At 63.9% G+C, this 11,151-nt stretch overlaps 1 long non-coding RNA gene across 1 annotated transcript; it reads right to left on the bottom strand.

Moving 5' to 3' along the window:
* Positions 1-1,153: 1,153 nt before the first annotated feature.
* LOC125338144 lies at positions 1,154-3,940 on the bottom strand. Its single transcript, XR_007208206.1, has 2 exons — positions 3,636-3,940; positions 1,154-1,219 (listed from the first exon to the last, which is right to left on the bottom strand). It is a non-coding gene; the product is annotated as an uncharacterized LOC125338144 (long non-coding RNA).
* Positions 3,941-11,151: the final 7,211 nt, after the last annotated feature.

Below are 11,151 nucleotides of genomic sequence, written 5' to 3'. Positions count from 1 at the left end.
AGAAACAATTGGACAGAGCAGATGAAAATTTTAGGGTGTAAAGGTAAAAAATCAGCTCTTCCCAATGAATTTCCAATGCTGATCTGAGTCCCGATGGATGTTCCTGCCCCTGTGTTCACCCAGGTGACTATGGGAATCCAGGAGAACGTGGAGAGCACCAGCCAGGGGTCTTCCCAACACGGATCACAGGGAATGTAAGTCACCAGGGCTCTTCCCAATGTGGGTCCTCTGATGGCGGATGGAGTTGGAGCAGAGGACAAAGCTCTTCCCGCAGTTGGGGCACTCGCAGGGCTTCCCTTAGTGGTGCCTCCATTGGTGTCTGGTCAAGGCTGAGCTCCTGGAGAAGCTCTTCCCACACTGGGGACACTCGTAGGGCCTCTCCCCGGTGTGGATGCGCTGGTGGACAATCAGGTTCCCCCTGTCCCATCTGCCGGGGGGTCATGCTTGTATTGGGGTCCCCCTCTCTACTTGGTCTCCACCCTCCCCAGGCTGCTGGGAGTCCCAGGAATCCAAAAGCTCCCCCCTTTGGTCTTCCCACTTAGGGATGCTGGGGGTTATGGGATCCCCAGGTCCCTTCTCCCCTTATTCTCTGCTTCGGGGTGCAGAGGGTCCAAGGAGTCCCCCCTCCCCCTCTCCAGGCTGTTGAGGGTCCTGCGAATGGCGGCGCTCCCCCCTCTCTGGGCTCCCCACTTTGGGGTCCTGGGGGTCACAGGGGTTTGCTCCTCCAGACTGCCGGGGCTCCCCTGCTCCCGGTACTGCCCCTCTCTGCTCGTCCCACTCTGGGGCTCCCGAGGTTCCCCCTCCGGCTCTCCCAAGGGGTCCCGCAGCCCCCTGGCTCCGGGCTGGAGGTGGCCGTGCCTGACCCGGGCAGACCCAACCCCCACCACGGGGCGTACCCCACATCCCCCTGCCCGCTACCAGGGCTCTGCTGGCACCGCCACCGGGACCCCCAGAAACACCTCCTGGGGACCCCCAATGTCCTCACAAGGGGCATTTTCTGCTCAGCTTTGGAGTTCTTCGTTCTCCAAACATCCCCCCAAAAAACCCAACCCAGGGAACCCCCCCGGGATATCTGGGCCGAGCTCCCCCTCCCCGGGCACCTGCGGGATGGGGGGCGATGATCCCATGGGTGGGGGGCTGCGAATTCAGGGAGCGCTCGACCTCATGTGGGGAGGGACTGGGTCTGAACTGGGGGCAACTGGGTTCAACTGGAACCACACTGGAAGATAATGGGAGCAGCTGTGCCCATGCTGGGGTCATACTGGGATCCTATTGGAACTGACTGGGATGACACTGGGAGTATCTGAGAGTGACTGCAATCATAGTGGAATCAGACTGGGAGAGACTGGAACCATGCTGGAGGTGACTGGGAGCAACAGAGACCACACTGGGAGAAAATGGGATTTATTTGGAGCAGCTTGGAGTGACTGGATTCATACTGGGAGCAACTGGGCCACACTGGGAGTGACAGGGAGTCACTCTGGGCATGACTAGAATAATACTGGGAGTACCTGGGACTGACTGGGATCATACTGGGGGTGACTGTAACCATGCTGGGGGTGACTGGGTGCTACTGGGATCATACTGGGAGTGACTGGAAGCAACTGGCATCATACTGGCATTGAGAGGGAGCAGTTGGGATCACATTTGGGGCAACTGGGACCATACTGGAAGTGACTGGAACCATACTGGAAGTGACTACCGGTCCTACTGGGATCATCCTGGGAGCCACTGGGATTACAGTGGGTGTGAATGGAACCTGACTGGGGGTTACTGGGAGCCACTGGGCCCATGTTGGGAGGAAAATGTGGACACATTGGGAGACACTGAGATCAACTGGAAGGAACTGGAACCATGCTGAGGGGACTGAGACCACAACTGGGATCATACTGGGAGCAACTGGGACCACACTTTGGGCAACTGCCAGAAACTGGGATCATGCTGGAAGACCCTGGAAGTAACTGGGAAAGACTGGGATCATTCTGAGGTAACTGGAACCTTGCTGAGGTAACTTGCAGTGCCTGGGAATGACTACAAGAATGCTGAGGGCAACTGGGATATACTGGGAGTGTCTGTAACCATACTGGGGGTGACTGGAACCACACTGGGAACAGCTGGGATCACGCTGGGGGGAAATGAGACCACGCTGGGGGCAGCTGGGAACAACTGGATCTATGCTGGGGGAAACTGGGCATGACTGGGACTATTCTAGGGCAACTGGGATCATACTGGGAGGAACCAGGAACAACTGGAACTATGCTGGGGGAAACTGGGCATGACTGGGACTATTCTAGGGGCAACTGGGATCATACTGGGAGGAACCAGGAACAACTGGAACTATGCTGGGGGCAACCAGGATCATACCGGAATCACAGTGGGTCCATGCTGGGTGACACTGGGATCATACTGAGGGTGACTGGAATCATACTGGGATTGACTGGAAGTGGTTGTGAGCAACTGGAATTGTGCTGAAAGCAACTGGGAAGAAGTGGGAAGGACTGGGAGCATGCTGGGGGTGACTGGGATATACTGGGAGAGACAGGGAGTCACGGGGATCACACTGGAGGCTACTGGGCTCATGCTGGCATTGACAGGGAGCAACTGAGATCACACTGGGGACCACTGGCATCATACTGGGAGTGACTGGGCATGACTACAAGAATGTTCAGGGCAACTGGGATATACTGGGAGTGACTGGGAATGTGCTGGGGGGAACTGGGACCACGCTGGGGGCTACTGGGGGCAAACATGAGTGACTGGGGCCCTGCTGGGAGGGGCTGGCATCATACTGGGAGTGACTGGGACTATGCTGGGGCAACTGGGAGAACGGGGAACACACTGGACAAAAGTGGGAGGAACTGGGAGCAACTGGGACTGTGCTGGGGGCAAATTGTGTCATAATGGGGAATAACTGGGAGTGACTGGGTTCATACTGGGAGCAACAGCGAGTGAGGGGAAGTGACCAGGATCATACTGGGATCATACTGGGCTCATACTGGGACTGATGAGGAAACTGGAACCACTCGAGGGGGGAACTGGGCTCCTACTGGGAGCAGCCATTTCCCAGCCCCGGGACCCCCGAGCCCCTTTCCCGCCCCGGGACTCCCGAGCCCCTTTCCCGGCCGTGCCGCCCCTGCAGCCCCCAGACCCCCCCGCCGGGGTCCCGCCAATCCCACGGGTCCCCCCTCTCGGGCTCCCCGCTTTGGCTTCTGGGGCTCTCCTCTCTCCGGGGTCCCGCTTAGGGAAGCCGCGGCTCTCCCGGGGCTCCCCAAAACCGGTGTCCCCCCGCCCCCGCCGGCCCCGCGCCGTCCCCACGGGGCCCCGGCACAGCTCGGAGGGCCCGGCCCGGGAAGCCCAACCCCCACTGCGGGGGGACCCGCATCCCCCCGCCCCCGCCGGGGCTCTGCCGCCACCGCCACCCCCAAAAACACCTCCCGGGACCCCCCGAGATCCGCCCCAGGGGCATCTGCGGCTCGCCTTTGCAGTCCCGCAAGCTCCAAACATCGCGCCGCCCGCCCCGACAGACAGCATGAAACAGCGAGCCCCAAATCGATTCCCTGCGAGCTCCAAATATCCCTCCCCCCTCCAAAAACACCGCCCGGCATGTTTGGGCCGAGCTCCCCCTCCCCGGGCACCTGCGGGATGCGGGGCGGGCGATGCTCCCGGCCCGAGCGGCTGCGGATCCAGAGAGCGCTGCCCGCACGTGGAGCCTCCTCCGCCTGCTCCGGCTCCTCCTTCTTCCCCCCGTGCCTCCTCTTCCTCCTCCTCTGTCCCGCCTCCTCCTCCTCCTGCCCTTCCTCCGTGCCTGCGGCCGCGGCCCGGGAGCTCTCGGGGCAGCGGGGCCGGGCCGGGCCACGATGGGAAAGGGCTGGGTCACCCCAGAGCGAGCTGGGGCAGCGGAGCTTTGGGGCAACAACGGGAAAGGGGTGGAGAGGGGGGATCCGGGGAGGTGGGACAGCGGGAAAGAGCTTCCAGTGGGGTCCCCCAGTTAAGCCCAGCACCCGCAAACCCCGTCCCAGCCCTCCCCGTTCCCTCCCCAGCCCCGGCTGAGTGCGGGGCTCAGCCCAGGACCCGTCGCCGTTCGGGGCTCCCCCGAGTGCAGCAAACGGGAGAGTGCCTCCCGGGTGAATTTTTGGGGTTCGCTCTACCATCGGCGCTTTAAGAGCCCCCGGTAAAGTCGGTGCCCACCATAACTCCCGTTAAAAGGGCAACACCGCTCCCGTTGATTCCGGCAACGGAGCCCCGGGGGGGGAGGGGGGAGGTTTGGGGTCCCGGGAGGGTTTGGGGGTACCGGGCGGGTTTGGGGGTACGTGGGTGATGCCGGTGATGGCGATGAGGACCCCGTGAAGGGTATGAACATTCACGAGGGGCTCTGGGGGGGTTTTGTGGGTCCCGATGGTTTTGGGGGGTTCCCGAGGGGGGTTTTCAAGGCTCCCAAAGCGGGGGTTTGGGTGATCCCGGGGGGAATATTTGGGGGTCCCAAGTCTGTTTTGGGGTATCTGCCAGTGATGGAGATGGGGACCCCGTGCCAGGTATAAACCTTCTCAAGGGGGCCGGGGGGTGTTGGGAGGTCCCGTGGGAATTTTGGTGTCCTGAGAGGGTTTTGGGGGGTCTGTATGGGGCTTTGCGGTCCTGGGGAGTTTTTGGAAGGTCCCGGGGATATTTTCGGGGTCCCAGGAGAGGTTGGGGTTCCCCGGGGGGGTGTTGGGGATTCTCGGGAGGTTTTGGGGTACCTGGGCGATGCCAGTGACAGAGCTGGGGACCCCGTGCCGGGTATGAACCTTCTCGCTGCGCACGGGCAGCGTCAGCGTGTTCAGGGAGATCCTGGGGGGCCCGGGGGGTTCACCCCAAATCCCAGGGGACCCCAAATGCTGAGGGACCCCAGAACTCCCCTCACCGCTGGATCTGCTGCAGGCGGGGGAGCACCAGCACTCGGCCCCCACCCCCCCACTCTTACGGGGGGGCTGCAGAAGAAATCTGGGGGGCACAGACGGGTGAATGGGAACACCTAGGACCATGGTGGGGTCATAGTGGGATCATACTGGGAGTGACTGGGATCATACTGGGATCATACTGAGTGTAACTGAAAGTGACTGGGATCATACTGGGGGTGATTGGGAGCCCCAGGGCCCATGCTGGGAGTGACCTGGGCCCCACCCCGGGTGGAACTGGGGGAACTGGCCCTGCCGGGGCTCAGGGTTGTTCTCCCCCGGGGCTGCCCCGGGTGCTGCTGCCACCCCCGGCCTCACGGAGCCGAGGGACACGGAACGGCCGAGGGACACGGGATGGACAAGGGACACGGGACAGCTGAGGGACAGGGGACAGCCGAGGGACAGGGGACAGCCAGGGAACACGGCCTGGCCCAGGGACACTGTGCTCCAGCACTCTGGGCTGTTGTGCCCGGGGCGTTGCCCTTGGGCTCCCAGGACAGGCAGAGGGGGCAGAATCCCCTCCAGGAGCTGTTGTTGGCTCGAAGCTTTGGTGTTGGACATTCCCGCGGAGCCACCTGCAGTGGCCGGAGCCCGGGCGGTGCCCGGTGCCACCAAAGCCGCTCCGTCAGTGCCCTCCTGCCCCGGGCAGGGCAGAGAACACCGAAGGAAAGGCCCGAGCTCGGCTCGGGGCAGGGAGAGGGCACTCCCCTGGCGCTGCCACGGGCACCACAGACCCGGCCTGGGGAAAGGATTGGGATTTATGTCCCAGCGAATCGCAGCAGGGATTGCTTCTCATTTCACCGCTGTCATTTGATTGGCCATGAATTCCAATCATTTCCCCATGGAATTCCCATGGTAATGGGCTGGGGGGGAGATCCATCCACGCAATTCTCACCTGACTGGGATGAGAGTGAGATCCGCCCATGGAGATTCCAGGGTAATTCCTGCATTCCCAAGGGGCCCATTCCTGAATCCCACATTCCCATAGGAATTCCCCTCCCCCTCCCACACCCACCTTTGTGCTCCAGAGCCTCCCGACCACATCCGACTCCGACGTATTCTGGGAGCTCTTCTTCACAGGTGTGTCCCAGGCCCGGATCGAGCCCCTCCAGCTGCGCGAAGAGCGGCGACCCCGCGGGACCGCGCCGGGGCCGGGCGGTGGCGGCAGCCGGAGCCGGGGAAGCGGCTTCGAGCGGCGGAGACGAGCGGGGTGTTCCCGTCAGCTCCGCTCCGCCCTCGGGCACCGCGCTGGGGCCCCGCGCACTTTTCCAGCCCCCCCGCGGCTCCCGCTGCCGCCGCCTCGGCCCCGCCGAGCCCAGAAAGCCCGGAAAATCGCTCCCATGCACTAAAGAACCTTTCCGTGCGCAGCCAGGGGCGCAGAGGGGGGATCCTTATGAAGTCCCCTCCCCTCAGTCCCTCCTGGGCACGGCCGGGCATTAGCGCAGCTCCCGGGGCTGTGTCCCGGCACCGGCTGCTGCCACAGGGCACGGGGCTGCCGCGCTTGGGCATTAAACGCGACAGATTTGGGGAGCGGGGACAGCCACAGAAACCCTCGGGGAGCCCTCGGGAGCCTGGAGCTGCCCGAGGGGCACAAAGGATGCCCTGGACACAGCGCTGGCCCCAGCAGCGGCTCTGCCCCCCAGCACGGGGCTGTGTCCCAGACCCCACGGTCCAGCCCGAGGTTCGGGGGCGGCAGCGGAGCTGCTGGACGGAGCTTCCAGCCCCGCCAGCCGCAGCTCCGATCCCTTGGGCCGTGACGCCGCTGACGGGGGTCCGTGGGCGCTCGGGGTCTGTCAGCTTTTGCAATCCAGAGGGATAAACTGAGTCCCAAGGGGTGTCGGTTTCCATCAATCGCTGTTTCTCCTTTCTTTTCCATGACGGATTTCACAGTGCTTCCTTTCGCCCCAGAGATTTGGAAAACAAAATTCCCAGCTGCCCCGGCATCCCTGCAGTTCTCCACAGCTCCAGCCTCGTCCCTCCTCTCCCGTTTCCTTCTCTCCAGTCTCTCCCTCGTGTCGCTGCCGGCTCGGAGGAAGGAGATTCCCCCGGCACCCCCTGCCTCCTCCTCCTGTCCCGTGGGGCGCAGTTGGTGCTTCTGGAGCCGCCTGCCCGCGCAGCCGGACCCGCCCCGTGGCCGCTCAGCGCTGCAGCCGAGGGAATGAATTGCAGGCACCGCTGCGCTGGGCTGGCCCTGGCCGGGTGCCCGGGGCCACCAAAGCCGCTCTGGCACTCTGCTCACAGCTGCAGCACACAGAACACAGAAGGAAAGGCTCGTGGGCTGGGATCGGGGCAGGGAGAGCTCACTCACTGCTCACTGCCAGGGCCACAACAGACCCAAGCTGGGGAAATTAATGGAATTTATTTCCAAACCAATCACACCAGGACAAGGAGAACTAAAACAAGTCCTAAAAAACACCTTCCCCACCCCTCCCTCCTTCCCGGGCTCCCAGTCCCCGCTCGCAGTCCCTCCTCTGCTCTCCCTGCACGGCAATCGTGTCACCAGCCATGACCTTGGCTTTTGCCTCATCCCGGGATCTCTTCCCGGACAGGAAGAACTTTCCCCAGCACAGATTCAGGCCGTGGCGGCCTTTGAGGCTCAGGGTGTTTCTCCTGCAGCTCCTTGCAGGTCTCCTCTCCCTGTGCCGGCTCTCCTGCGCCACAGAACTCTGCCGGCTGCAGCTTTGCAAACGTCAGGTCCAGGTCTGGATGTTCCTGCACGATTTGCTCGAGGTCCTTGGGGGCTGCATCTGATCCACTGTTGTTGTGCTCCCCCTCGGCACGGAGCCCTTGGATCTGATGGCCCCTGGCCAGGGCCTGGCACAGGAGGTGGAACCTGGGTGCTGCTGCAGCGGTGCCGGGGGAGCCCCAGGACTCGCTGTGGCCGCTGTGGCAGCCGCAGCACAGCCCGTTCCCAGCGAGGAGCCCAGGGCTCCGTGGGGCTCTGCAGGACCTCGGCCCTGGGGCTCGTCTGCATCAGCCCGGGCAGCCGGGCTGGACTTGGCTTCGTTTGTGTCTCGGGCTGCCCTGGCACAGCAGCTGCCCAGCGCCCAGGGGACAGCAATGGGAGCGGGGCAGGTCGGGGTGAGCTTCAGTGTCTGTGTCCGGCAGAAATGCCAAAGCCTTCCCTAAGGAGCAGCGAGTGCTGCCAGAGCACAGGATGCTGCTGCTGCTGCTGCTGCTGCTGCTGCTGCTGCTGCTGAGCACGGGACGGCCCCAGGGCTGATGCCAGACAAAGCCGGGATGGGAGCCACAAACAACAGGAGGAGGAAGAGCGAGGGGGGAGGACGGATGAAGGAGCAGGAGCGGGAGGAAGAGGGGGGATAAAGGGGGAGGAGCGGGAGGAAGAGGCGGGACAGAGGAGGCAGGAAGAGGATCCTCCACGTGCATTCATCACTCTCTGCGTCCGCAGCTTTCGGGCGAGGGAACATCGCTCCCCCCATCCCGCAGGTGATCGGGGAGGGGCATCTCGCCCCAAATATCTTTGTTGGTGCCTGGGGTTGTTTTTGGAAGAGGGGAGTTTTGGAGCTTGGAGGACTCCAGCACCGAGCCCCAAATATCTTTGTTGGTTCCTGGGGGAAGGGGGGTTTGGTGGCGGGTGGGGGGAGGCGGATGTTTGGATCTTGCAGGACTCCAGATGTGAGTCGCAAATGCCCCTTGGGGGATATTGGGGAGTCCCCGGCACGCGGGGTTTTGGAGGTCCTGGTGGCTGCCGGGAGAAATGGGATGGGGCGGGATGGGGCCCGGGAAGGGTGGGATGTGGATTGGGGTGTGGGATGAAGTGTGGCGGAGGGGGATGGGCGGGATGGGGCCTGGGATGAGGCAGCCGAAGGTTGGGGATGATGAGGCCGGGGGGACCCCACTCCTCAGGGGCCTGCGGGGTATCCGGCAGCTCAGAGGGAGTTTTGGGGCACCCCTAATCCTGAGGGGGTGGTGCCGGCAGCGGGGGACACGTGGCTCCGGCAGCTCTGGCCCCAGCTGAGCCCCCCCCGCCCCCCGGAGCGGAATTTGGGGAGGGGCAGGTGGGGGCGGCCAGGCCGGGCCCCCCCGCGCTGTCCCGGCGGGGGCCGAGTGCGGGCGGGAGCCCCGCGGGGCCCGGCCCTGCCCGGGCACGGCTGATGCCGCCCGGCCGCGCTCCGCACTGGTCCGGACTGGTGCTCCCAGTGCCGTGCGGGGCAGGGCCGCTCTGGGGACCCCCCAGGGCACAGCGCGGCTGCTTTGGGGCTGTGGGCACCGCCCGGCGCTGGGCATGGGGCGTGTGGGGGCAGCTGGGGCCGCACTGGTGGCACTGGTGGTGCTGGGAGCCCCCCCGGCCGCGGGGTGAGCTGTGAGAAGGGGGGCGGGTCTGGGACCCCCAATTGAGCGAAATGGGGAATGGAACCCCCAAAGTGAGCAGGAGGGGCCTGGAACCCCCAAAACCAAGGCCGGGGGAGGGGAGGCGGGGATTGGGGGGACGATGGGGAAGGTGCAGAAGGGGGGGGGAAAGAGGGGGCTGGGCCCCCCAAACAAAGCGGGATGGGGATGGGACACCCAAATTGAGCTGGAATGGGGCTGTGGATTGGGGGAACGCTGAGAAAGGGGAGGAGAGGGGAGGGAAAGGTGGGGTTGGGACAGCAGAAGAGCGGTTCCATGGGGGTCCAGCCCTGTCCCCCAGCACCTGAGCCCTGGAGCGATTCCCTGGGGCTCTGGGGAAGGGAGGGATCCGCACTGGGGGGTCCCCAACCCCCCTGTCCATCCCGGGGCTGATCGGGGGCTCCCCCCACACAGCAGCCGGTGCTGCGGCAGCCGTGGGGCAGAGGGGGTGGGAAAGGGGGGCAGGGTGGGAGTGGAGGAGGAGCGGGAGGAAGAGGAGGGAGAGAGGAGGAGGAGGAGCTGGAGAACCACGAGGTTCCACCACCCGCCCACTGTGTCCGCAGCACCCCCAGCCCCAGTAGCATCTTCCCCCCCATCCTGCAGGTGAGCGGGGAGGGGAGCTCACCCCAAATCTATCAGGGGGTCAGCAGGAGGGGTTTTTTTGGAGGGGTGTTTGGAGCTTGCAGATTCTGGAATTGAGCCCCAGATGTCCTTGCATGTCCCTGGGAGGGATTTTTTTGGGCCAGAGGGGATATCTGGATCTTGCAGGACTCCAAAGCTGAGCCATAATTGCCCCTTGGGGATCTTGGGGGGCCCATGTGAGGATCACCCGGTACTGGTGGGGTTGGACATTGGCTTTGGGGATCCCCAGGAGAGCCGGGGGCTGGAACATGGGACCCCTGGAGTGGGGAGAGCAGAGAGGGACGATACCAGAACTGGGGGACCCCCAAGAGCCTGGAGGGGTGGGGGGGCCTGGAGATGAGGCAGGGCTAGGAGCCTTGGCCCTGAAAGGGGGGATGAGGAGAGGGGGGAGCCCCAAGTGCCTGGAGTGGAGGGAGGCTGAAGAGGGGGACCCTGGGACCTCTGGGATCCAACGCAGAATCAGGAAAAAGGGGCCTGTGGGACCCCCAAAACCCCCCAGCATCCCTAAGCAGGACCCCAGAGAGCAGGGGGGATCCCCAGGACCCACGGGACCCCCAGCAGCCCTGACAAGGGGGACCCCCAGAACCCAAAGTAAGGAGACTGGAAAGAGGGAACTCCTGGCGGCTTTTTTTGGACTCACTGTCAATTTTTTGTTGGTTTTTATGGACACCGGTGACTTCTAGAGATGGACTTGGGCAGGAGGAACCCCCAACCCAACACACTCATCCCTTGTTTCTCCCCAAACCAGGATTTCCCATTCTCAACCCTTGGCCAGATGGAGGAGGAGGCTGTGAGGAAGAGGAAGATGCCCCGGGAGCCCCAGGCAGGTGAGGAGGAAGTCAGTGGCCCTTTCCCCCTCTCTCCTGCTCCATCTCCCAGCCCAGCATTGCCCCCGGCTGCAGGACAACCCCGCTGCCGACGCCGTCCTGCCGGGGACGGACTGGGGGGATCTCCTTCCCCTTCCCTGTGGCACGGAGGCAAATCCCATCCTCTCCTTGTCCTTCCTCCCCAGACAAGGAGCTGAGCACGGAGCCCAGGGAGGACAAATCCCCGTGGCAGAACCTGGTGGAAGAGGCCATTTTGAGCAGCTCCATGGCGCAGGAATCCAACGGGGAGGAAAAGCCCCAGAGGTCCTGCAGGAGGAGGGGCTGCAAACGCAGCCCTGGGTGCTCTGAGGAGGAAAGACCCACCCTGTGCGGGGAAGGTGGCCAGAGCTTCAGCCGGATCT

Source organism: Corvus hawaiiensis, chromosome 24, assembly GCF_020740725.1.
Source record: "Corvus hawaiiensis isolate bCorHaw1 chromosome 24, bCorHaw1.pri.cur, whole genome shotgun sequence".
Taxonomy (NCBI): domain Eukaryota; kingdom Metazoa; phylum Chordata; class Aves; order Passeriformes; family Corvidae; genus Corvus; species Corvus hawaiiensis.
This window is presented reverse-complemented; position numbering and strand designations above follow the sequence as displayed.